Source organism: Scatophagus argus, chromosome 19 (genome assembly GCF_020382885.2).
Source record: "Scatophagus argus isolate fScaArg1 chromosome 19, fScaArg1.pri, whole genome shotgun sequence".
Taxonomy (NCBI): domain Eukaryota; kingdom Metazoa; phylum Chordata; class Actinopteri; family Scatophagidae; genus Scatophagus; species Scatophagus argus.
The window spans coordinates 18,770,604-18,797,529 of record NC_058511.1 but is presented as its reverse complement, the minus strand read 5'-3'; the positions used below and the strand labels follow the sequence as shown (position 1 = coordinate 18,797,529).

The following is a 26,926-nucleotide window of genomic DNA, read 5'->3' as shown; positions in this document are numbered from 1 at the left end:
GGTTTGTGGGTATAACTGGAGGTGAAAATAGAGAGTGAGGCCAGCTATTTAAAATACCTGTTTGTTTGAAGCAACTGACCTCAGGGTTAACAAATACATTCACAGGTCATAAGTGTTCGCCATCTCCACCGCTACCTCCATCAAGCTGACGGCACACTGGCATTTTCCATGATTAGGTGCTGCTTTTGCCTCACAAGCACAATGGAGATGAGGGAGACAGTGGGGGGTGAGAATGGGGAGGAGTGTCGAGCAGGGATTGGATTGAAGATGAGTGCAGCAGGGTCATCCATTCTATAATGCCAACCATTGCCTGCATTAGTACATCTAATATGTGGATGAATGTCTCGACCTTCAGTGGTTATCTTCGGTAAAGACCACTGACCCGCACATCGCTCTCTTTGACAAGTTTGCTTAAAGCTGCGCCAGACTTTTAAGGAAAAACCAGAGATACAAAGCTATATCACAAACCGAGGCACAAGTAGAGATGACTGTCACAGCCCCTCCAATAGAACTGCTCTATGTTTGCCCTAATTTCCCAAATTAAACTCTGGTTGCAGGCATTATCAGTCACGGGAAAACTTTTCCACCCACAGGAAGTGATTGTATCCTAACAGAAGTGAGTGGGCGGTTTGCCTAGAGAAAGCAGCACTCACCAGCATTATCTGGTGTAAAGCATTACTGATGGTGTGCTGCATGACTCTTTGATAGTTTTGGAAGTTGAGATTTTAATGAGATTTTCACTTTTAATGAGCACGCTAAACATAACAGCATGCCTGTCATTTGTACATGTGTCAACATCAGCAGCACCTAGAGCTAGCAGTACTACTCAACACAAAATTGTTTGGCAGAATAAACATAATGATAATTTTGCAATTTTCAGAGCCTAAGTGTGATAGAATAAAAAGATGATAAGTTCAATGAATCAGGTCTGTTGGCAGGTCAGTAGAAATATTGGGATTTATCCTCCGGGGATCATGAATGTCCACATCAAACTTAATGCAAATAAGGGGTTTTAGATGTTAATGTACCTTGTCAAGTAGTGCTGTTGGAACATATTTCAGGGGTTGTATATGATTTGAATAGTAAAATTAAAAAAGAAAACATTAATGAATGTTTATCCCTGGCCCCATTGTTCCATATGATGTCTTGCTTTTTTGTTTTGTTTATTTGCTTATTTGTTTTTTTTTTATTTTTTTCTGGGTGTGCGGTGTGAGAAAAAATGCGTAACATGAGTTTTAGCATTACCTGCTTAACATCAACATGTTAACTTTGCCACTGTGAGGTACAGCTATAATTTACTAAATGCTAAACTCAGCATGCAAGGTACAGCAATTAGAGATTTTAGAACTTATGGTGGTATCGAGAAAAAATCATCCTAGATCTTGATTTCTATAATAAAATCCATGCCAGGAGTCATATTTAGCAGTGTACCATAGTGTTGGACTGACAAAGCGACTGTCTGTAATTCAGTAATCACAGTCTTTCTTCATTTATTGTGCAAGGATAACACATAGAACGACAACAGCAACACATAGATATCTGACTTACATGCATTGTACATGTATGATAATGTCTATTACTGAGAGAACAGGCAGTCACAGTCAACAGCAAATTAATTTCTACTTTGTTTTTTTATTATTTTACCCTTGTATTTCCTTGTGGAAGGCAGGTCAACCCTCTTTGTAGATTATATTCCTCTAAAGCTGAGCAGGATCTTTCTTTATTTGGCACCATGATAAATATGTTGCACAGTGAACACCTACAGTCCCAGTGGTATGATCTGACTTCTGCTTAATGAGGCTGACACCTTCACACATAATGAACCCACCTGTGGCAACTTGTGCAGACTCAGTCTTTACATGTAGGCGGGTGTGTTGCATCATTTACATTGATTGCACCATACTCGCTATGCATTTGAGGATCTGATTTCAACTTTGTCACATTTACACAGCCGTTAGAGGAGAGATGCTTAGCTTCAGAAGGACAGATCCTCAAGGTTGGCTCGATAAGTCTGACTATCCGACTCTGACCTCTCTGCTTTGATTGTATATGAAAAACATCCAACTAGGTGAGTTATCTGCCTTAGGCCCACAGTAAGGTTTATAAGGAAGCAGCTGATATGTCTTTGAATAATATATTTCCTGCTATATTTCCCCTTTACTGACATAGGTCTAATAATCTGTGACATTTTCATATAAGCAAATGATAATACACAGAAGTGACTCAAACTATCATCAGATCATAAAACCTTTCACATTTAAGACAACAATGCTACTAGCATTCAACCAAAAAAAATAGAGAAAAAAATCTTAAAACTGACTGTATAGTTGTGTGTTTGAAGTGAACTGCAAAGTCCACTTAGTTAAAGGGATATTTTTAGTCTATTCCTAATTGGGTCTTATTTTCATGACTTTGTTCATCAATCTTCTTCTCAAAAGCCTATTTATAGCCACACCCACATCTACAATTTCAGTTTGATTTTTAGTTTTAATTAAGCAGGTTGTATTATATTGCATAACCTCAGCACAAATGAGGGCTTAGTCAGGAAAATATTTGACCAAAAGAGAACTTTTTGGAAGACGAGATCATAGCGATGTTACAGGAGATTAAAGCCAGGCAACACATATAAACCCACCAATAAATAGTGCGCTGATAAACGAAGCCAAACACACAGCTGTGTGTTACTGCTTGGTTAAACAAGGTGGGGCAGAAAGACAGAACCAGCAGAAAAATCTCTTGCATCAAGTCTGGACTTTGCTGAAAGAGTAACTAAACCCCTAAACCACTTTTTTTCTGCTGAAAACCAATTTAAATAGATATTTAGTGGTGTTACTGATTGATTCAGGTCCAATTCTTCACATTTTAGTGGAGTATTTGAATTTTCCGTTTTGTGTTATAGATATGCACAGTGACTGCCCTCTACAGGTTGAAACGAGCAACTGATTTCTGTGAGTGGCTGAGCTGGAGGCAGGTGACGTTTTGGAGGCAGGTTAGCTAGCGATTCTAGGCAGTTGTTAGGTTGCATGCTAGCTAACTTTGTGTGTTTTAGAGAGCTGTTTGATTTATTATCAGTTAGTTTTAATTTTAGTATTCATCAGCTAGTGGCAAGATTAGTCAAGTCTGTTGCTTTCTCAACTGCAAAAATACCACTAGATTGCGCAGCTTTCAGCCACCTATCTATCTATCTATCTATCTATCTATCTATCTATCTATCTATCTATTTCTGATTTCATTTTTCACTTGTAAAGCAAAACCATGTCCAGTAATATTGTACTTTTATAACATGAAAAAGGTAATGCAAAACAGTGGCAGCAAATGAATTCCTATATGACCTGGGCTAAGATTATTATTGTAATGAAAAATGAATTTGAGTAATATATATAAAGTTTAATTCTGTGTTCATTCAATATACAAAATGTACATGTTCCAGAAGGTTTTCTTATTATGGAAGTGAAATATGCATCACAGTATAAAAGAGTTATCTATTTTTCTTTAGATATTGAACCGTTTTTTTTTTACTGTGTTCTTTTTCTTATATAAAAATTCTTATGCGTGTCTGTTATTTTTCTCACCCTATTCTATCAATTTTAATCAGGATTGCATTGGGGTACCTTTTGTTCTCTCTCTATACATGAATCCTGTAGAAGTTTGCATATCATTTCCTTTCATTTTTATGAAAAAGTCTATTTTTAATATTTTCTTTTTTGTTAATTCCTCACTGAATTGATTTGTAAATTTCCTAATTGTTTTTAAGCAATTCCAAAAGCTCCCATATTTATTGTTGGAAAATTTCCAGTACTGTCTAAATTTATTATAGTTGCAGTAAATTGGAGGTGACATATTTGGGAAGTTTTACAGTTCTAATGATTTTGTTAAGATGAAAGATGTAGTTTAAGTAAGATTGTTTTATGATCAGTTATTCTTGACTGTTCCTGATTCCTGATTCCTGATTCTTGATTAAAAGGGACAATTTCAGACAACCTTTTTGGCCCTTTGAATAAAACTTTAAATTAAAAAAAAATGTGAACAATATAAACTGGCCAGAATTAGACAAAGAAAGAAAACTTGCTGTAAACTGTGTACGAGTTTAAAAGTGGCTGCAGCGCACACCACCTGCAGAGGAAAATGTTTTTGTGGAAGCAGAAGAATCTTGTTAGGCCGTAGTTGCTGCATCAGCCACTTCCTCAGGATTACACTGCCTACTGACACACAATGAGAGGATAAGAGCTGAGGGCACAGTGCTCATCAGCCTTTTGTCACAATAATGGATTTTGCCATTTAAGAAAATTAATGCAATGATTCCTCACTTATCTCAGTTGACAGGAAGGTACTTGTACATTGAATGAAAATATTCTTAACACTGCCACTCATTAGCATGGGTAATCATCTGATCTAATAGCTCTGTTAAAGCGGCATCATTTTATTTGGTTTAAGGCAGACAGCATGTCAGTGAAAGATCAGTGTAATTCTTGAAGATATGTACTATGTCATGGGTGGGATTGGGCTACATTTCTTATCCTGTGAGACCAGGATACCTTGGCCAAGGTGTATATTCCATACTGTGTGTTGCATCCTTTTGTCCGTTCAACACCAAGCGAGAGGAAGTTGTAAATAAATGTGGTTGGATGTGACATGGGCTGCACATAAAACACACGGCTGTAATATCATTGTACGTGTGGCACAGAGCAAACAGATGAAGATCAAGGCCTGGGTTATGGGCCAGAGCTCATATGCGCTCTGTGATCACTGAAATGCATTTCTGTACCCTGCTGTAAATAAACCAGTGGCAAGCGGGGCCATGGGCAGATGAGCTTCTGTAAAATAGCAGACCACCATTATCGTTTTTTCCTTTTTTAGCAAAAGTGCCAATGTTTTATGAAGGCAACTTGATGCTATAATTTTTATGGTCCATGGGATGGGATGTTGGCACAGTTGAATGCTGTTACAGTGTGTGGAACTGACCTGTACAGTAAACTACAGATCACAGACTGCTCAACATGTAAGCTAATGTTCTGCTGTCCTCTGTCGAATCTGAAATGAAATCTCTCCATCTCCCCCTCTCGTGTTTCTCCTCTCCCCCCTCTCCCTCCCAGACGGTCACAGCAGAAGGCCGTCGACACTGAGTCTGGTTCTGCTCGAGGTTTCTGCCTGTTAAAAGGAAAATTTTCCTCACCACTGTTGCCATATGCTTACTAAGTGTGGGGTTTTGCCCTGGGACCCATTTCTCTCTGATTCTCTTCTTTTTTGTTGTTGTTGTTTACACCTGTAAAGTGTCTTGAGATAACTGTGTTATGAATTGGCACTTTAAATAAAATTGAATTGAATTGAATAATTTCTGCAACCCTTGCCATTGTGGTCCTGCAGTGACAGAACTGGAATTGTGAAAGTAGTGTCCACAAGTAATAGTGAGCAAGTCATTGTTTTTCAGTTATTAATCGTGGCCAGTTGGCACCCTCTGAGCCCTCAGGTATCACCATGACTAGCAATAATGCATGCATACCGCACTCAGTTTTGGCAACAGCTAAATTTATTTGGTACACTGTCACACAATCCCCATACAATACACAGCTGAGATAATGACATAAGTGAAACTGAATTATAGTTCAAGCAGCTATTGATGTGGCAACCCCTCATCCATACTGATAAGAGTTCAACTTTCTCCCACACAGTGACCCCCATCTGTTTCTGAATCAGCTAACACGAGTAGCGTTATGGTAAACACGCATCCTGCTTGTATATGGATAAATTGACTAAAAGGTCAAACACACTGCTCAGAATAGTTCCACTTGAATAAGTATGGTTGCATGAAAAATACAAATTGACAAATTGGTCTTTTTTCACAAAAGACAAATTGAAAAAAAGTTCATAGCTGAGCTCCCAGCTGACTACAGGCAAAAGGCGGGATACACCCTGCACTGGTGCACTGGTCGCCAGTCAACCGCAGGGCTGACATACAAAGACAAACAACCACACACTCACACTTATGGAGAATGTAGACTAGCCAATTAACCTAATGTGTATGTCTTTGGGATTGTGGGAAGCAGAAGTACATGGAGAAAACCCATGTAGGCGCAGGGAGAACATGCAAACTCCACACAGAAGGGCCCAGACCGGGATTCAGTTCAATTCAGTTTATTTATATAACTCCAATTCAGAACAAAAGTTATCTCATGACACTTTCCAGTTAGAGCAGGTCTAGACCAAACTCTTTAATTAAATTGTAATATAGAGAACCAAACATTCCCCCTTGAGGAATCACTTGACAACAGTGGTGAGGAAAAACCGCCTTTTAGAAGGCAGAAACCTTGGAGCAGACCCCGGCTCAAGATGGGCGGCCAGCTGCCTTGATCGGTTGGGTTGACAGAGAGAGAGAGAAAGAGAGAGAGCAGGAGAGAGAGAGAGAGAGAGAGAGAGAGAGAGAGAGAGAGAGAGAACAAGCTGCCGCAGAGTAGTAATAGAATTAAAATAGATTATAGATTAGATATAGATTATTAAACAGTAGTAATCGCAGCAAGTTTTGAGCAGGACCTCAGCAGGAGGTCCAACCACGATCCATGGGAACCTGTGAGACTAGAAAGCACAAGGACTCCAAGGAAGAAGGTAAGTTAGTGATATGAATTAATGGGACAGTCTAAGGGGCAGTCTATAGCAGCATAACTAGGGGGCCGGCCTAGGCCAGCTCTAACTATAGGCTTTATCAAAAAGGAAAGTTGTTTTTAGCTGATTGGCGATTGTGCTTTCAAGGATCTTGGAAAGAAATGAAAGGTTAGATATCGGTCTATAGTTGCTTAAAATCTCTGGGTCAAGTGTGTGTTTTTTAAGGAGAGGCTTGACTACAGCTACTGTAAAGGACTGGGGTACATAGCCTGTTGTCAGGGACAGATTGATCATGTCTAATAGACAGGTGCTAAGTAAAGGTAAAACTTCTTTGAGTAGCTTAGTAGGGATGGGGTCTAAGAGGCATGTTGTTGGTTGGCTGATGAGGGTCAATGGGAGAAAAGCAGTCAAGATGATTATCTGGTTCTGCTATTGTTTCTAAGATTCCAGTGTTTGGATGTCAATTGGTACCAGCTGAGGTCAATAGGTGTTGAATTTTGTCTCTAATGTTTAAAATCTTGTCATTAAAAAAGGTTATAAAGTCATTGCTGCTAAGGGTCACAGGGATACAAGGCTCGATAGCACTATGGCTCTCTGTCAGCCTGGCTACAGTGCTGAAGAGAAACCCGGAATTATGCTTGTTATCCTCAATTAATTTCGAGTAACAGGCTGCTCTGGCTGTCCGTAGGGCCTAAGACTGTCTTGTGCGATTGAGCGAGATTCAATAAGTTTGGAGGAACGCCATTTCCTTTCAAGTTTTTGCGCATTTTGCTTTAATTTGCGAACTTCTGTATTATACCAGGGTGCAAGTCTCTTTTGTTTTATGTGTTTCTTTTTTAGCGGGGCAATAGAGTCTATCGTTGTCCTTAATGAGCTTGCAGCACTGTCCACAAAATGGTCAATTTGAGAGGGACTACAATTGGAGACAGTTGGATAAGACTTTTGCTCAGTGTTGTAATGTTCACTAGTATTGGGACATGATACTGAAGTAAAGGACAGTAGAACATTCAATTCAATCCAATTCAAACCTGGAACCTTCTTGCTGTGAGATGACAGCATTAACCACCGCATCACCATGTCACCCAAGGTCACCATTTTGATTACTGCAAACCCTCATCACAGCAGTTTTGTTTGTGATGAGGGTTGGGCTGCACAAAATGGAGGGGTTTTCTCTTTAGAAGGAATGTTTAGTTTGGTTTATATGAAGCATTGCTTCATATTGTAAGTAATGTGTTGAGATTACTTGTATACCTGTATACATCCATTTAGTCATGAGCTTGTAAATGAGATTGACAATGCTATATGATTTTCCTGGTATTATGACACTGCTATTATGACATCTAGCTGTGACTTGAAAACTATATAAGCATTTTTGCTTCTTAAGGGGAGATGAGGCTATGCTCCCATTTCTTTAATGTTCTGAATTGTGTTCTGAGTTGTATGTTCTGTCACTGGTACACGTCTAACATAGAGCACTGCCAATAAATTTTCATCACTGGGTCAGGTCAAGATGTCTAATGAGTCTGCCTACCTACCACCTTAACTTTTAAGCCAGTCTACTCTACAATAGGACACAGTGAGGTAATTAGTGAGCTTTAGATGCATTTTTATTTATTTGTTTATTTTTGTTACTGTTCACGGAGCCAGATGTCCTGGCTCCAACTTACATTTTCATAAGCTGTGTTAGATATCATGGCATTACATTTATACACTGGTGGAACAGATCTGTCTGCACTCAGGATTGTGTGAGCCTTCCTCTGCTTGTGCTGAATTGCTGTTCACAGTGCTCAGGCTTCGCTCTCCTCGCTCTGACCTCCTGCTCTGGCTTCAGTGACTTGATGTTTGACTGCTCTTGTTGACGTGATTTGATGCGGAACCCCAGCCGACGCTCTTCACATTATTTGTCAACACAGCATTACTTATTAATGAGTTCTTCATGCTTTAATAAACTTACTGTCATAACACCTCATCAGGGACCGCGGAGTGAGTTCACTTCTCCTCCTCCCACTGATGAAAAACAACTCTCTAAAGCTGAAAACATAAAGTTGTTTATTTCTTATATTAACTGCATTTTGCTCCCAGGATGTGACACACAAGCATTTACAGGACCAGGAGGAAGTTAGATCTCACTTGAAGGGATGGAGCTGCTTGCCAACACCCTGTCTGATGTATGCTGGGCATTTAAACGAAAACTGTGTTACTTAAAAGGTGTGTTTGCATCCGTCAGGCAGGCAGGGCATCGGCTTTAGCCCGCTTATTCATCACCATTTATCTTTCCTGTTGATGTCCATTAACAGAGCTTCACGCCTGATGATTTCGGCAATCTAAAGTTATCACCACCTCAACAGCAAGTGCAGTTATGCCAAATGGGCCCGGTGCCTGCCAACAGGACCGCGGCTACCCCTGCCACTTCTTATCAGTAGGCGCTGCTGTCAACCCCAAACAGCTTGGTTATTTTAGGGCAGTCCTCTCTTCCTGTGTCCCCTCCAGCATCTCCTGCAGGGCTGTTGTCATCTTTATGGATGTCACTCACAGCAGGAGGGTACGAACCTGGTCGCCTCGGCCTGGAAGTCTCTGGAGGGGGCGCAGCTCCAGGGCCAACTTATTTGAAACCCCTCCTAAAGAACCAATCATGGGCAGCTCTGCACAGTCTCTCTGTCTTGTCTTGTGAGACTTTTCAAATACACTCTCCCCTCTAATCCACTTCAAAGCGCAGTGGGTTGATAAAGATATCCTCAAAAGCGTGTGCTTGTTATTTTCACTGCTGAATCTGTCATGCCCGCGATTCGTCAACTGGACATGCTATACTGACAGAACAGATGTGATCTGTTCTCAATGTCTGCTTTTAAATGCAGACAAAAGAGATAATCTCATCATCACCTGAGTGTGGCATGATGTTGTACCATTTCAGCTTGAGTGATGAAAGACAAGAAAAACAACCTAATTGGCACTCTCTGGAGACTCTGAGCTGGAGGATAGATCCAGACTGTCTCAGAACAGTAAAAATATTCTCTTTGAAATTATGCAGTGCTTAAGTTTGCAATGCTGTACACAGTATGTCATTTAAACTGGCAATTTAAAAATGAAACCAGACAGAAGATTCTGAAATACTCCCTTAACTCCCCCTAAGTTTTCACTGAACTTGCAAAAAAATGCCAGCATTACAGAATTAAAGCTGCACTCAGCAAGATTTCTGTACATAAAAATCCAGCTGTCTCATTATCTGAAATTACAAAATAAGGCAAAACGAAAGTCCCGTCTAGCCATTGCTTCTTCTTGTGTCCCCAGAAGAAACTTCCACATCTTAGACACTGATTGACTGCTGATCCCAAACCAACTGGATCATACTGGTGTCTTTGTATGTTTTCTCACTAGCTATACATTGTGAACTCACATTTTTCCAGTCATTTCACTACATTGACGTTAAAAAAACAAAAACAAAAAAAGCGGCAGGCTGCAAAAATTTGACTGACACTTAACCAGATTATACTGCTAAGGGACCCTGTGGCACAAATGAGCTGCTGAGCCCCTTGTTAGGCTACTGCTTTCCCCCCACAGTATTCTCATGCTGGAAGATTACATGGCCTCGGGTTCCTGTGTAACTTCACTAAATACAAATGCTTTCAGGAAAATGCAGCTTATTATCTGAAATACAAGATATTGAGACAGGGCTCCTTGATATATATCCGTGATATTGTGCTTCAGTAGTGTCTAGACTGAAAAATCTTACTTGAATGTTGCAATACCTGAAATTTCATATACATCTGCAAAACAATAAACTCTAAAATTTCACTTCCCAGTACTATTTTACAGAAAATGTGGTATAATCACTGTAAGCCTGAAAAGAACATTTTATTGTAATCTTACATAAAACATCCATCCATCCATTTTCTATACCGCTTATCCGTCAGGGTCGCGGGGGAGCTGGAGCCTATCCCAGCTGACTACGGGCGAGAGGCGGGGTTCACCCTGGACTGGTCGCCAGTCAATCGCAGGGCCAACACACAAAGACAAACAACCACACACTCTCACACTCACACCTAGGGGCAATTTAGAGTAGCCAATTAACCTAATGTGCATGTTTTTGGGATCGTGGGGGGAAGCCGGAGTACCCGGAGAAAACCACATAGAAGGGCCCAGACCGGGATTTGAACCTGGAACCCTCTTGCTATGAGGCGACAGTGCTAACCACTGCACCACTACATAAAACAATTAGTTTTAAAAAATATTATACAAAGAGGCCCAGAAATAATGGTGTCTGAGGCCAACAGTAACTTAGGCTAAAACTGGAAGCAGGCCAGGGGGAGAGAAATATTGGTGTAAACTGTGTTTAAGAAGTAATTAAAAAATAAATAAATGGAAAACCCCTGAAACAGCCAAGGAATAGACAAGCAGGTGCAAGATAAATCAAAAATGAGGACTGTGGAAAGTCCCCAACAGACCCAGGGCAACAAGATTCTAATGGTGTAAAAATAAAGATGGTAAAGACCCTAAGGTATAAAAGGTGAAGCCTCCAGCCATTTTATTCAGAGCCCTTCATGTGTACTCAGCGTATATTGTGAACGCTTCTCCGTTTTTGTCGACTTTAAAGTCTTTGCTGCTCAGAATCCTGTCTCCTGTTGATGATTCTACTGGACTTTGAGAGAAGATTTTTTTGTCTGAACAATTAGACACGGCTAAAACTTAGAGTGTAATGTTTTTGCGGTCCTGAGCCTCGGCTCTGAGTCCACACAACAAAAACTGTCACATCATGCGTGTTGTTTCTGTCAGCCTTGTCTTTGTTTTAGGATGTAATGGCTAATCTACACAGCCATCATTTGCTGTGTGTTTTTGATGTCCATCACATTTCTTGTAACAATCCACTATCAGAGACTCACATCACACAGGGCATAACACTACATTTTTATGCCTCTGTGTAGGCAATAGCAGTGGTCGAAATCATGATGGTTTTGGGTTAATAAAAATAAAACTAAAATTAACGTAAAAAAAAAAAATAAAATTTGACATAAATGTCTTACAGGGGGAAAAAAATGATAAAGTGATGACATTTTTATATCTAAAAAGTCAAAAGGCAACTTCACTGTGACATCATAATGGTGTCTGTCCAGTATTCAACACCATAACTCAGGAACAGAAGAGCAGATTGTGACCATATTTCACATTTTGTCAGATACTGAATTGATGACACTGATCCTGGGTGTCCACCTTGAAACTGTGCTGACTGTGTAGATCTTCTGTGCTGCTGGGTTGAAGATGTGTGTGAACCATCCATGTTTTAGAAATTGTAGCTTCTTTGCACCTTCATGTGATTGTTGTTGTACCATGTGATCATCAATCCTCTCTTCTACTCTGTAAAAATAATCCAAGTGAAGACGGCATGTTTCTCATTGGAAGTTATTTCTAGGAATTAATATAGTGATGACTCTTATTGACCAATAACTACTTTTGTTACCTTTTAAGAAATTCCCCTGAAGCCTTCACTGCATACACAGTATTATATATTTTTTCACCTGTGACCAGTGAAATGTATATGCACATGCATATTCACATGGGACAGGTGTCTTTCATCCCACTCCAGAGTTGTTGAATCATATAGGGACAAGGACAAGTTCAAAAAGCACTTTAAGTCGCCACTCACTTATCTTCTGTGTGAGCAAAACAGGCAAACACAAAAGGCCCTGCTGGCTTCTTAGTTCTAATGAGCCTAAATGGATCTAAATGTCAGAGAACAAGAGCACCTGCAGTAGTCTGGCAGGCCGCTGTCATACAGGTAATAGTTGACTGGCACATACAGTCTGCCTCCCATGCCGGGCAATTATGTGGGCAGACAAACTCCCTTATCTCTAATGAGCACTTGCAGTTGCGTTAAAAGCCTTCACATCTGTCCTGGCAGGTGGGATTTGGTGGTGGTGGTGGTGGTGTTGCAGACTCCTCTGAACTGCTTTAGCACTTTGTATCTTTTTCAGACAATGTGGGCAAACAGTTGATTGGTACTGCGGAGGGTTCTGAACGGTGAAAAACAACATTTGTTCACCAAGCTGTCCTCTAAATGACGCGTTTTCAGTGGGATAACCTTGGATTGTTTAAAGGCGCCATTTTAAAGCCCAGGACGTCTCTTTGCAACATTAAAGGTCTCTCTTCTCCAATTAGATCAGTCTGTTTGAAAGATATAGCAGTTACTCCTCTTGACGCAGACAACAGGCTAATAGTAACAACAAAAAATGTATTCTCCCCTTGTGTTTTGTCTTTTGGTTTTGGAGTCCATGTGCCATGTTTCATGTCACATTGTCTTGTGTTTCCATGTATTAGGTTGTAAGTTTTTGTCATGTCCTGTTTTATTTTGAAAGCATCACTTCCCCTATGTGTCTGTTTCTTGTAACTTTGCTTTGGTTATCCTGATTGCTTTCTCCTCCCTTCATGTGTTTCACCTGTCTCTCGTTATGTTGTCTATTTATTCCTCGTCTTCCCCGTCACTCTTTGTCAGGTTGTTGTTCTGTCTTCATGTCCATGAAATTCTTGTTTCGTCTCTCTGTGTTTTGCCACAGCTTTTTGTTCTTTTTTGTTGGTCCTAGAGCCACAGTAATAGTGTGCCATTTTGAGTTCTGTTGATTCAAATTAAAAACTATTTTGGACCTCCGCCTGCCTGCCCTTTTTGATTCTGCGTCGGGGTTCAGCTCACCATTTTGACATCCCCTACCTTATTGACAGTTGTCAGTAGTTTTCACAGATGAAAATCACTTCTTCAGGTGAAATCATACAGCGTTGGCTTGGGCATTTGATATAGATATTAACATATTTACAGTATGAGACTAGATGTCCTTTTAGGTTTTGGATGTAGTTGTAACTTGGCATACTACTACTACAGTCGTACAGTCATACAGTCGTATGCAGGTTTTGAATTAAAAGAAAGGGGGAACAATATTTTATTTGCCGAGGATCTTTTATTTTTAAAGTGGTATCAAAAGACGTATCAAATATCATTTTATGACACTAGTACTGAAGATTAAAATATTGTGGCTGTCACACTGCGGTGAGATATTGTCTTGTTTTGGGTTTTATGTCTCGTCGTTTCCTGTTTTATTTTGAAAAGTAACTCTCCTCTTATTTCAGGTCACTTGCCCTTCCTCATGTATCTCCAGTCTGATTGTCTCCCCGATTACCTGATTGTATCCACCTGTTTCCCATTACCCTCATGTGTTTTAAATAGCCTGCGTTCCCCTTGTCTTGTGCCAGTGTGTTTCGTCCTTTGTATGCTCACACCAGCGTTCTTTGCTCACAGCCATTACCACAGTTTCTTGTCTTGAAAGCTCTTTGTAGCGTCCTCTGATAAGAGTGGTTTTTCGTTGTACCTATAGCCTGTCTTTGTTTGCTTTTCCCTTCTATTTCTTTGTTAATGTTTCATAGCCCTGCGTTCTCCCCTAAGAAAGAACGCACTTTAAGAAATTTTCATAACCTCATTGTTTTCCACTCTGGCAAGAGGATTGTCTCAGACTTCGTCAATAAAGTCTTTTTTTATTGAAATTGAGTCCTGAGTCCTGCTCCGAGCCCCAGTCTGACAGTGGAAAACTAACTATGTACTTGTGATTATTTATCAGAAATCTCATTGTTTTGTTTTTTGTTTTTGTGAAAGCGCCACTGCTCATTCTTCCAATATTGATTAGAGGTGTTTGGTCCAAAATATTTTGGTACTGAATATGTCCATATGGGTGAGCCCAATAACAGCATGAACACGTTTTTGAAGAAGAACACCATCTAATATGTTAAAAGCTCACTTATCTCTGTCTCTTCCTGCTAGCCTAACAGCAGTGGACAGCAGGTTTTCCCTCAAAACAGTGGTTTAAAAAGGAATAAAGCCCATCTATGACACTGCTTCTGTTGGATGCTCCATGTTTGTCGACAACTTAGTCCAGTCTTGCAGGTTTGAAAAACAAACTTGTAATTAATGCATATTCATTGTGTTATCAGACGGTCTTATGTGTTGCATCATATATGAGGTATTGATTTCTAACAAAAGTGCCTTTGTGTCATTTTTTCTTCCACCATATGCTGATTATGCTTGACCTTGCATGCACAGTAGCTAACAATGCCTCTTTTCTCTTTAGACCACAAAACAAGATACAAGACACTTGAGAATAGAGACTCAACAAACTAACAGAGAGAAAGGAGAAAACATATTTGCATAGCTCTGCGTTGCTGGTCGCATCTGTGTGCCTTTCAGATTGCATCAGTAAAGATCATGAATTAGTGTGGAAGCCTGACACAGCAAGGCTGTGTTTGGGTGATTATATGGAATCTCAGAGCGAGCCTATCTCTTGCACACACACACACCCACCGCTCTACGCCACGCTGCCACAAGACAAGCTGTTGCAAGTCAGCAGAGGAGCGTGTAGACGGCAAGGAGACAGAGAACGGGTAGTGTTTATTCTCCATGAAGGTGATGCAGTGCAACTGAAGGCCGGGGCTGCTGCTGGTGACAGGGCAGCACAGCATGATTGACTGCACGGCGTGTTGAAATTATCACTGGGGGCTGAGGAATAAAGCAGAATAAGCCTGGTGCTATCACATGTCACCGTCCCCTGTGTGGAGGAATATGCATGTCACCCTAAGTCTGACGGACTGTCTGGGCAAATGTAACGGTGCCGTCTGAGATAGCGAGGGATTACATTTTTCATTAAAGCTGCACGAGGCAGCCTGGAACGGTAGCAGCTCTGCACATCAGCAAGAGGTCACATCATGTAGTGTCATGTCAGTAAACTGCACATAGCTTGCTCACGTTCACCCAGCCAGCTGTACGCCCAAGACAGCAAAAGGACATGAGAGGTGAAAGGTATGTTTCAGCTATGTTCAGTGGGTGTCAGTGTTGTACAGATGCAGTGGAAGTGCAGTCCAACATGTCCTTGACATAGTTTAATTTCATTTAAGAAGATATTTATTAACGAAACAGACTGTTTCAGGATTTTCCATGTTTGATGCACAGAGGCCTATTAGCATCTTATGTTAAAACATATGTGTTATAACAGATATGTTATCCAAATGCAGCAAAACATAATTAAGCCAATTCAATACAGCTTCAGTATAGTTTGCATTCCTATAGCATATTTATTTTAAAGCATGCAGTAGCTGCTTTAGGTAGCCTCTGTATTCACTTTATTTCAATAAAAAATAAATGCAGAGACTTTTATATGGTCTCATAGAGCTAACCCATTAAAGTGCACAGCAGCTGACTGCTACAATTTTAAATTAATGTTACATTTGCATTATGTGGTGTCTTCAGTTTGCATTAAGCAGGGACTGTGATACATTATGGCACACTTTAAGGAAACATTGGGTCATTGAAAGATGGATGTCAGTTCAGCCATTTTTTTTTTTCGTTAAGGGCCTGTCTGTGCTATCTCGGATGTCACAGTGTCCTTGAACGCACCAACAGGAAGAGTTTCAAAAGCTGCTTACATTTGGTTTAGAACTATCACAAAAAACATTTGGAGGATTGTCTATATTTTAAGAAATGTCAAACTTGTCAAACTAATTTTCAAAAACTGAAAACCTTGAAAAGTACCTTGGTGGTAGGAAAACTGATTGAAAAACATTGTTATTGATGGGGGTCAGTTTAGCAGCATCAAACATGCTGAACAGCTGAAGGCTCTTGACCTGCAGTAAGAATGCTCCTTGACATGAATGTTATGTGAATACATAAATAAAATCTTGAACCATTTTATGTTACAGCGTCAGTGTTGTTCAGCAGCAGCACATGAAAATCCTGCTAGAGCAACAGCCAGCTTTGTTAACAACTGCTCGTAATTTCTGCTCCATAAATTAGACTGAAGAATCTGAGGTGACTAATCCCTTGAAGACCAGTTTGCGCTGATTACTTGGGTCATATACCTGATACTACAACTTGTAATAAAGATGCCAAACACTGGCCTCAGTTACAGGGCACTTATAAAACTTAAGTGGATCTTTTCTGATTGGACTGGCACCCTTTTATCAATGCCTCTGAGGTAATAAATTAGAATAATGGTGATAATAAGTGTTTGTCAATCCAACAGTCACTGATATTTTTCATGATTCCACCAGTTTCAGCAAATGTTTTTTACAAATCCTTTCCAATAAGAATCTACATTAACATACTATCCATACAGTAGTTCGACTTTGAGTTCCCAACCCTCTACCAGGCGCCACATAAGACCAAATCAATCCTACAGTTCAACCTTCATAGACTTTATGGAAGCTGCCAAGTAATTGGCTATCCACAGTTATGGGTCCTCTACAAGTCTGCCTGGAGACTGACCATCTTTTATTGGTCCAACTTTAAAAGGCCTTCAGCCGGGACTGGGTCATGCTCCCAGTTGTGGGGTAGACACTGGGACAGGCTGATAAAGTTGGAGGGTGCTTTCCTGATGAAGCTTTGGCTGATGATGGTGAGCTGGACCAGGCGTTGCTCGAAGGCTGTCACTTTTACAGCTGACCTTGAGTAGAGATCCTCTTGGAAATTTATGGCAAATAATGTTCTAAGGAGTTCCATTTCCAAGATTCACTGTCACTTTGCACTACGCCATCACTCTGCCTCAAAAGACAATCTGCACTCCTGACAGGGCAGTCCCATCAAATATATTGCCACCTTGGTGTCCTATCCAATTATGTGAAGAGGGAATTAATACTTAAAAAAGCTGCTAGTTTTTAACAGTTATTGCAATTTATGCTTCTGTTTCATAGACACATTAAGACTGATTGGCTTGACACATCATTGCTTTCTGTGTGGTACCAGGGTGGCAGTGTATCAGTTAGTGAAAATTCTTTTTCTTACCCAACCTGAGTCCTACTTGTGGAACTGTATTTCAGTTTTGTCTCAGCTGAGATTTTTTTTTTTTTTTTATGAGATTCTTTAGTACCGTTGCCAGTGTTTGTTAGAAATAGAATATGTCACATTTCTGTATTGAAAGTCCTTTGATATACACTTTGTTGAGTTGTGTACTTATATCCCAAATGTTACAAAATGCTCCAACCTAGAGAAATCTGTAATTTTATCCAAGATCATGCTATAACTTTCAGGAGAGAATTAGAGAGTGAGGAAGGAAGTCAGCCAATGTGACTAAATGTAATGTGAACAAAAATCTAAAACATTACTTTGTATGTTAACATTTCTACCTGAGTCACATCAGACAGATTTAAAAGGAAGACAACAACTCCCATGCTGCTTCAATGATTCCTCAAACTAAGACTTTTGGTTACAGTATTTTGACTGAGATTGAAATTGAGAGACCTTGGTGACTCAAGACAATATTTGTGTGCGGGATTACATAGAAAATAATGAGTACAGGAGGCTTTAGGATCATAGAGTGCAGCCGCGTTGCCCATTAGATGTAAGGTGAAGAGCTGAGACGTACAGAACGACCTCAGTCCAGAACATCTCTTGCAGTGGTCAGTTACATTAAAGGTGCCAGCTGTGTTGGTTCATAAAAATGCCTTTTGAATACCCCCTTTGATATGTTTTGGCACTGATAGGAACCCTTGGGAGCATCAAGAATATGCTCAAGGGAGTATAATCCCATCTGACCCATCTTGTGATGCCCCAGGAGGGGAATGGCATGGCCTGCTGCCACTTCCACCCAGGCTAGAGAGCTTTCAACCTGTCATGTTCATTTTCTTTCATCAGAGTTGTAAGTTTTAGGTTTCTGTGGGAGTTTGAGGTGCTGGTGTATCCATGTAAAGATGCAGAATGTAGCTTTTCACCTAGAGGCAGGATTTGTATTGTTCTCCCTTCCTTAACCTCACTTTGTTAAGCTGCACCCCTGACACTTGTCGCTCATCTTGATGAGCTATCTACCGTAAAATGGCTTCTGGCCTGAGGCTGAGGGAAGAGGCATCTGTAAAGACACAGCAGGTGCTTACTAAAAAGTCTACACAGTGGTGATCCCCTGTGTTTTGTTTGTTTCACATTTAGCTTTGCTTTTCAGACATTTCTTACTTTTTCTTGTTCTTCTTGTTCTTTCTTTTCTGAAAGAACAGTGAAACACAGTGCTGGCTGTGACGGGATATATCCTAACAACTCTCAAAACATCACTGTAAAACACCTGACACACTCAGTGTGTCAGATGCAGTTTAATGTGACCAATGCAGGGAATATTTATTTTTGGTTTTATTTTAGGATGTTCTTTAAGCATTGTGGGGTGTTATTTTGGACTTGAAAGTCAAGGCAATTGGTAAGGCTGATTAAGGCTGAGACGTGATTTTCATAAACAAAACATATTTAATTTCCCATTCACCTCAAAAAATTATCAGTGTAATGACACTTTTCCCAGTGAGTCAGTATATGTCATTTCTCATATTAACTTTGCGTTGTCCAGGTCCAACGCTGACACACATAAGTCGAGCCACAGCACGCAGACATTGTTGTCCTTTGTCAGGATGACACTGTAACATTCCCTGGACTGGTTTACCTGAAACGCACACTGAATTTCTTTAGCTCTCTAACTATGCAGGCAGCTAGTTGTACTAGTTGTTAGCTGTGTAGCAGTTATAACTGCTGTTCCTGCTATGAGACACCTCTTTGTAAACTTGTGAGTTAAACTACAAGTTAGGTAAGATATAAACAACCCCAAAATCTTTATTACTATCACTGCAACTACTTCTGCTACTAATGATAATAACTACTTCTGCTCACATCACAGTCCTGTTCTTTTGTTCGTATTGATGCGTATGGTCCTGTGGTCTGTCACGAGAGCTCAAGCCTTCACATGGCGCCACACAGCTCAGGCTCTGGTGAAACCAGCAAGTTTCCCCCATTAATAATTACAGTCCAGCACACAAGGACATCTGTTTCCTGGGGCTGTATCAGCTCATACACAGTAACCTGATGCAAGAGGACTAAAAGTGGACTTGTGGTGACACTGCAGTTTTTCTTCCTAACAACCTGTCCCTCCCTCCCCCTCTCTCTCTCTGAGAGGCTGTCTCAGCCTGATGTCAGGTCACGTTATAAATTAACGCATTAGCAGGTTTGGTTTGGCTCCTGTGGCCTGATAAAAACAGGTTGCATAAGAGCAAGATCCCCACAGCTGTAGAGGTGGGATAAGCGCTAGTGGACACGAAAGCTATTTGTCACCGTTAATTATTTGACTGCCATTACCCCACAAAAGACATACAAACTAATTAACAAATACAACAAGGGGAGCAGCAGGGGACATTGTGGATTCATTAACGCAAGGGATTGTTTTGCTGTTATTGGGAAAGAGTTTGACTCCAGAAAACTGAATGACTTTAAAAACTTTCAAGTACTTTGAGAACGGAATTAGTCAATTTATAATCCTGTTATTTTAATCCCTGTACATATATTTATATATAGTAGTAGTAGTATGAAGAAACCGCACCTCAAGGGAAATCTTTGGAGCTGGTTGCGAGCGTCTTCGTCGATCTTTCACTAGCTGTCCACTGACTCCTGTTGGCCAATCTGTAACTTCCTCTCAGGAGATGCTGTGACTGGTTTTGGTCTGGTGTTACCTAATGCTGTTTCACTGATGACGTACTTTTCCACACAACCTTCACATGTGATGTCAGGATAACGTCCTGCACCACTCCATTCTGTCTTTGAGGTGTACCCGCAAAGATGTTACTGTACTGTTCTAAATTAGGCTGTAGTGTGTGCTGTGTCTTTCTAGATGTTGTGAAAGTCAGGGCACGTAAAGGAAGATACAGTTACCCTTCTAGCTGCTGTCTTCTGGGCATGCCCTCGAGACTTTTCTCTGTCTTTCTGTTTTCTTCTGCATGAAGCTGTTCAGCACTGTGTAGGAGGGCACTTACAACTGATTTTGTATCTTGTGGTTGAAATTAAACTTATGGTGTTGGTCTGTATTGGTGTGCTTCATATGAATTATGATCCTTATACTCCTGTCACATTTTCCATGAATGCAGATCTCCAGAAATGCCAGCTCCCTTCGCTGAATGACAACTGTGAATATCCATAAAAATTCAGAATCACTGGTAAGCAGACCTCTGAGCTTAGGTTCTTTGCAACATACTCTGAAAAGTGGGAAAAGTTTGTCTTACCGGTATTAGATTGTTGATATGTCTTGACTGAAGTGCTTGATTGAAGCATTTGTACTTGTTGAGAATGACCACACTCAAACAGGGCAACAGGTCTGCTATCATAGACAGGGGTAAGACACGATAAATCGCACACATGGGCTTAACGTGGTGCGCTTTCTGACAAGTCTCTCCTCAGAAGCATTCCTAGTGTTGCCCTTGCTTGTTTTGACAACCAAGAAGTTAAAATGTACTTAACCGACTCCGTTCACCTGGCCAAACACCATGTGAAGTGGGTGTGCTCATCAGATTGCTGCTTTCAGAGACCCTGTGGAGTTAAATTGTGAACGAACAAAACTGGCTGTGACTCACTGGTAAAAACATAGCATTCTTCACAGGGTACCTTTTTAAAGATTACAGACACAGTCCCCCAACAGTCAGAAGGTTGAAAGAGGAGTGGGTTTATTACAATTGGATTGAATTTGAAACTCTTCTAAATGAAGTGCTGTTGTTCAGCTCGGAAAAGTGTTTTTCAGATTAATCTTGCTAATGCTACTTGAAGAAACAGCAGATATGGATTTATTTTACTTTTACATTGTAAAACTACGCATGATGTCTGACAAGCATTGGGAGAAAGGAGGAGTCATTCACCTGTAATGTGGTGATGAAACTATTCCTCACTCTCGCTTTCTCACTCTCGCTTTCTCACTCCCTCTTCCACTGTGCTTCGGTGTCAGTGATACGAACAGTCGTTCAGTCGTGGGAGAAAGATTCTCAGTGCCACTAATGATATCAGTGATCACACTCAGATGAAAAGATAAAAATGACAAATGCAGATTGACGTACAGTCTGTATTACTGAAAGGATAATTCCATTTTTTTACAACCTTGTTTTTATTTTTGTAGCTTTGGTGGCAAGGTCCAGCGCACTCACCAAGTAATTACTGACATGTGGGAAGATAAATCCTCCAAACTAAACAACAAAATATTTCTATTTATTTATTTGGGACTGGAAAGATGGAGACAGAGGGGCAAATACATGAAGCAAAGGGATTCTAGTGTGAATTGGGCTGCTGCTGAGGACTTAGTCGACATACATGAGATGCTACTAAGGCACTACACAAAATATGTAATATATACAATTATCCACATTAACATTTTTAATATAAGCATCTGGCACCTACATATTCACAGCACATGTTTTTGCTTGGAAAATTATAGTTGTTGCTAATAGGAATGGCTTTGTTCTTTAGTGAGCCAGGACAATGGTGACTGCTCCAACCCATAACCATGCACTGCAGACCTCATGTCCCCAGATCCTGTCTCAAATGTCCTGTTTTACTCCAGCTTACATACCTATAGTTTTGGTAGAAAGCAGGAAGTGAACATTCTCATAAGTCAAAGTCACATGAGTTGTTGACCTTTCCAATTAGCCCCACATTGTCCTTAAAGTGTTGCAAGTCATCATTGCAGAAGAGACGCACAAGCTTAAGCAAGTTTACGTTTCAGTTTTGAAACATAAGTTTTGCCTGCTTATCTTTACGATTTAATTTTGAAGAAAAAACAAAATTAAATCTTCAAACTGTTGGGCAATAATTTTAACATTCAGATTCGTTTTTCTCTTGAGAATGAGCTTGACTAGCTTTCGTTAGTGTTTGTTAACTGCTTGTCTTAGCATTGAATTTGGTGCTATTGATATCATCACCAAAAGAAATAATGACTTGGAAAGTAAGAAAAAAGTTGTATGAAGTCCCAGCTTACCTGTGCACTAAGGGGAGTTAAAGATGGAGAGAGACTGACAGTGTGAGTGAAGATGAGAGACAGAGTGGCAGGGAGAAATAAAGACCCAGAAATCAACACTGCATCAGAGAGTGTGAAAAAATGTGTTATCTCCCTTTGACTCACATTGTGCACCAGCTACAGGGAATTCTGCTCGCTTCCTCTTCTGTTCCGTTTCATCCAAGTACAACGTTGCTGTTAATAATTAGAGAGGAGGTGTAAGACGCTGCAGATTCACCAGCAGAACAATCTGTTGCACACAGAGCTGTCTCATTTTAATAATTAAAATGAATCTACTCTGGTGCATGTTTGCATAAATTAAATTAATATTTGTTCTGCAAGGCTTGGCGAATACATTCCCATCACCACTATGTGTAAGTGTGGTCATGACTGGAGGAGTCTGTTGTCCTACAGGAGCAGTAATCTCCACACTGCGGCGGCAATACCAGGGACTAGCACAGGTCCATTGCATTACGTATGGCCCTACCATGTGTGATTTACTGGATTTCCCGCAGTGCATTCATTCTTTCACATGATTTAAGTGCTCCACGGTGCTCCTGGGCACCTGAGCCAGTGGGATTTGACCCTGTAGCCCCTGACCTTCTGGGTTAGCTTTCAGTGATGTAATCACAACATACCCTGGATGCCAACTCTAGGTATCCCTCTGGCCCCCTTTCGAGGAGAGAGGAAATGAAATGAAGCGGAACATAATTCTTAATGATTGCTGTGTGCTTTGACTTCAAAATTGATCCATTGAATATACAGTAATCTTCTCATAGAGAGGTATTGCTGCACTGAATATTTTGAAGGCTGATTTATAGGAGAAAATCAGAAAAAAATCTTTTATTGTGTATCTTAGTGTGGATCTTGAAACCACAGTTCCTCACAATATTCAGCTCTAATACTGAGACACTATGCCTATTAGAACCCAAAGAGCATTGGATTTTGAGGTTAACATGATATCAGTATTTGACAGTTTAAAAAGGTGAGTCCCTGATTAAACAGAAAACAAACGGTCACCATTATAAAACTAAACAATATTAAAGGTAAAGTTCTCTTTTTGGTTTCTGTTTTTCATTACACCACATATTGCAGAGCAATTTTAATATCAGTATTACTAAAGAATTGTGACAAATCTTTGAGGTAGATATTTAGACAAAACTAAGGGTCTGCAGGCATGCTAGCACTCTCTGAGGCTGTATTTGCTGTGGACACAGCATGTTGACAACAGCCAAATGCTGTTGCCAACATGCTAACATGCATGTTGATGTTTAGCAGATATGTTAACCGTGTTTACTCAAGCCCCCAGAAAGTGTGCCAGGCTTTGAAGTCATAGACACTGTGGATAAACCGTGTAATTCCAACATCACTTTATGCTTATTATATAAGCTTATTGTGAAAGAAGTCGCAGTATAATGTTGAATATATTTTTTTGAATGTCACAACCTCCACAAAATGACGTGTTTCAAGGGCCTAACGATTAAATCGTTTTATCCCCATTCACATTGTCGGTTAGGGTAAACCGAAGGTTAGTCAGCATGATCAACATAAGTAACTGATATCCATTTTCCATGGATTCGACAGGGTATTTTTTATAGCAGGAAATGGCTCTTTCTGCTTTTTGTGCCACTGAATCAGTATGAATGTTGCTCTACCTCTGATTCTGTATTCAGTTCTCTTTCATATATTCATTAGTTCACCATCTTAGTTTTTTGTATGCTAACATTATGGTGAGTGTGACATTTTATAGTGTAAAAATGAAGACACTCTTTCTATATAACCTCAAACATATTTGCATTCCTGTACTGCAATGTGTTACTCACTTCTTGATTTATATGCTAATTAACACATTTCTATGATAAGGTAATACCTGTCAATAATCACTCATCCATTTATCAGCCATTCTTCCTCTATAGCATGTCTTTTTGGTGTATTCTTTGCTCCAAAGTGCAGAGTGTTTGCAGTACCATCATGCCACTCATTTTTAGCATCACTGACCTCAGTAGGAATTGACCTCCTAATCTTTGCAGTGGCTTTCTCCTCCTTGCAGTAAAGTAAAGGTGCACTCAGCACTCAGAACACAAGGCCATCTACTACCATTTTCCAAACCCAGAAGAAAACTTGTTCTGGCAGACAGTTACTTGAGGACAGGGTTTTTCATGTGAAGTTTTTTCCACAGTGGTGGTTTGTGTTGGCTTCTGACTTTCAAATTTAGAGCTCCTCTTTTCCTCCAGTGTCCACACAGCGCGCTGCTTTTAATTAACTGAGTAGAGGAAGAATGAGTTGTGTTTTATTTGCATGTGTGGATATATTTTAACTGAGAACACACTCTCCCAACTGGATAGCAGGCTCTGCATTTCATTTGTCATGTAAACTAGAAACTAGATGAACCTTTACCAAGCCAGAATCTGAGAGTCAATCAGAGGGTTTGTTCAGTCATTTCTATGGTGTGATGGTTTGGATGTGATGGACTCTTTTTTTATATTTAGGTGCTCTGTGCACTATTGCCTTTCTATTTAAATTTAAAAATAGTGATGTCCATTTGCTTTATTGTGAATATTACTCTCTCTGTTCTAGATACTGGATCTCTGTGTGCACATAAAGACGTATCCAGGTGCAAATCATCACCTCTGGCAGTCATGAGGAATAGAGGGTATGTACTGAAATCTTATTCACATATCACAACCCTAACTACTGCTGGACAGCTAAATAAACTCACTTTCACACATATGAGACATGAAGAGAGGTAAATAAATCTTCAAAAAATAAAAACCATAGAGTCCAGTATTGTCTGTATAATATATTGAATAGTCAGCCCACAAGCGTGGGCAGATATTACGTTTGTAACTCGACTCTGTAGTAGGCCTCTAACATGTGTACAGTGTATAAATTTACAAGTTAATTCCATGTTTTCTTTATATTTAAATTTAACAAGATATGACACCCAAACAACCCATGCATAACCTATAATTAATCAGGAAGACCTCCAGCATTTTTCTTTTTTATTTGCAGTATAGCATGAATCACCGTCTCAGGCCATATTATTATAGTTCCATGTTATGTTGAATTATAATACAACAATTACAAAATACAATAAAATTTATTCTCATTTAATTTAATACTATAATTTGTGCCAAATTTGAAGGAGAAATCCAATGATTTGGCACTGCATTTTCTAACACAGGACTTCTGTTGTACATTTCTCCAAGCCCAAGTTGGGCTAGGCCGTGAGCACAGTCACACCAACTATAAACTATGACTGATGCTTGAAACACACAGTTCAAATAATAATTTTATAGTTTGCCTTCGTTTCTCTCTTCAAATTAAATTTGACTAACCTTTCTGATCAAACAACTGATTTTGCGTCAGACTTGTGTTTTGCATTATGTTTAAGGTTCATTTATTTATCTTTCTACAGCACAGGGTTATACAACAAACTGCAAGCTGTACAATCCTTAATGCTTCGCACAAAACAAGAAAAACTATTCTATTGTACACAAATATTTTGGAGGATGTGTTCAGGAGTCTCACAGCCTGGGGAAAGAAACCACTCTGTACTCTGGTGGTAGGGTAGCAGATACTTCTGTATCTCTTGCCAGTCAGCAGCAGGGTGAACACGCTGTGGCTGGAGTGGATGTTCTGTTTGGCTTTGTGCAGACACCTCACCTCATCACTGATGCTCGGAACATGGGTACTAGTGATGTTCTGGGTATTTTGAATCACCCGCTGGAGAGCTTTCCTGTCTCGGGCCATGCATAAACCATGCCAGTTTGTGATATTTCCAGTCAGGAAGTTTTTTATTGTTTCTCTGTAAAACTGAGTTTTCTTTACCAGAGTAGAGATGTGTGAAGCTATTCACCTGCTCCAAATCAGCTCTTCTGTTTTTATGTTGAGCAGTAGGTTATTCTCACCAGTCTTCAGCGCTAGAGTGGAGATGGTATGACTGCCAATCTGAACTGTCTTTGTTGTGCGTTCAACCGTGGTGCTCAGAATATCTGGAATTGTACTGAATACTTACTAAAGAACCTTGAACAGCATTCTGATATAGGTGAAGGTGTGTGATGACATAGTGGGGGTCAGCTGGCCTTCCTCTGTCGAGCTTTTAGCTTCTTCTTTTTTAAAATGTGCTCGAAAACCAGTTTCCAAAGCACATCAGAATGACTTGCACGTATGTCACAGAATTGAAGGGTTCTCAATTTCAGTTATCAGATTTTGTGAGTACAATTTTACCACTTATTCCTGGTTAAAATGGTCAACATTGATTCATTGGACAGTACTGTGCACTAAATTACATTCCATTTCAAATCTTTTGTCTAGAGCTTTCAGCCATATCACACAGTCTTTATCAGCAGATGAAGCTTGTGGATCTGTCATGAACATTTTGACCTGATCACCTGAATGCCAGCTTAAAAATTAAGCTTGACAGTTCTTCTTCACCTTGGAAAAATCTGTGGAAAAAAATCCACTTTCTGTTTCACTTACTGATTCTAGTCGTATCAGATTTCATCAGGTGACATGGAAGTGGAGGTGTTCAA

General features: G+C 40.0%; 1 protein-coding gene across 1 annotated transcript in view; it reads left to right on the top strand.

Moving 5' to 3' along the window:
* The window catches only part of LOC124050819 (heparan sulfate glucosamine 3-O-sulfotransferase 5), a 68,869-nt gene that overhangs the window by 15,038 nt on the left and 26,905 nt on the right, over positions 1-26,926 (top strand). Inside the window, exon 2 of the mRNA XM_046373696.1 lies at positions 24,969-25,044. The gene's annotated coding sequence lies outside the window, so the exon portion shown is untranslated. The remainder of the gene's footprint in view (positions 1-24,968; positions 25,045-26,926) is intronic.